At 60.5% G+C, this 319-nt stretch overlaps 2 protein-coding genes across 2 annotated transcripts in view; both read left to right on the top strand.

Moving 5' to 3' along the window:
* ANO8 (anoctamin 8) overlaps window positions 1-319 on the top strand; it is a gene marked incomplete at its 5' end in the record, with an annotated part of 37,164 nt that overhangs the window by 16,669 nt on the left and 20,176 nt on the right. The window lies entirely within an intron of this gene.
* Window positions 1-319, top strand: part of LOC106900128 (anoctamin-8-like) — a 30,398-nt gene that overhangs the window by 1,229 nt on the left and 28,850 nt on the right. The window lies entirely within an intron of this gene.

The raw sequence follows: 319 nt of genomic DNA on the forward strand, positions 1-319 counted from the left end.
CCCCCCCCTGCTTCAGGCAGGGGAAAAGAGCCCACTGGGTTTGGGGGTACCAGGTAACCCCCAAACCCCCCACCCCTGCCTCAAAAGGCACCTCAGGCAGGAGAAAAGAGGGTACTGGGTTTGGGGGTACCAAGTTTGGGGGTACCAGGTAACCCCAACGCCCCCCACACCCCTGCCTCAGGCAGGAGAAAAGAGGGTACTGGGTTTGGGGGTACCAGGTAACCCCAAAACAGGTAACCCCAACGCCCCCCACACCCCTGCCTCAGGCAGGAGAAAAGAGGGTACTGGGTTTGGGGGTACCAGGTAACCCCAAAAAACC

The sequence above is a fragment of the Calidris pugnax genome, unplaced genomic scaffold, assembly GCF_001431845.1.
Source record: "Calidris pugnax isolate Ruff unplaced genomic scaffold, ASM143184v1 scaffold896, whole genome shotgun sequence".
Taxonomy (NCBI): domain Eukaryota; kingdom Metazoa; phylum Chordata; class Aves; order Charadriiformes; family Scolopacidae; genus Calidris; species Calidris pugnax.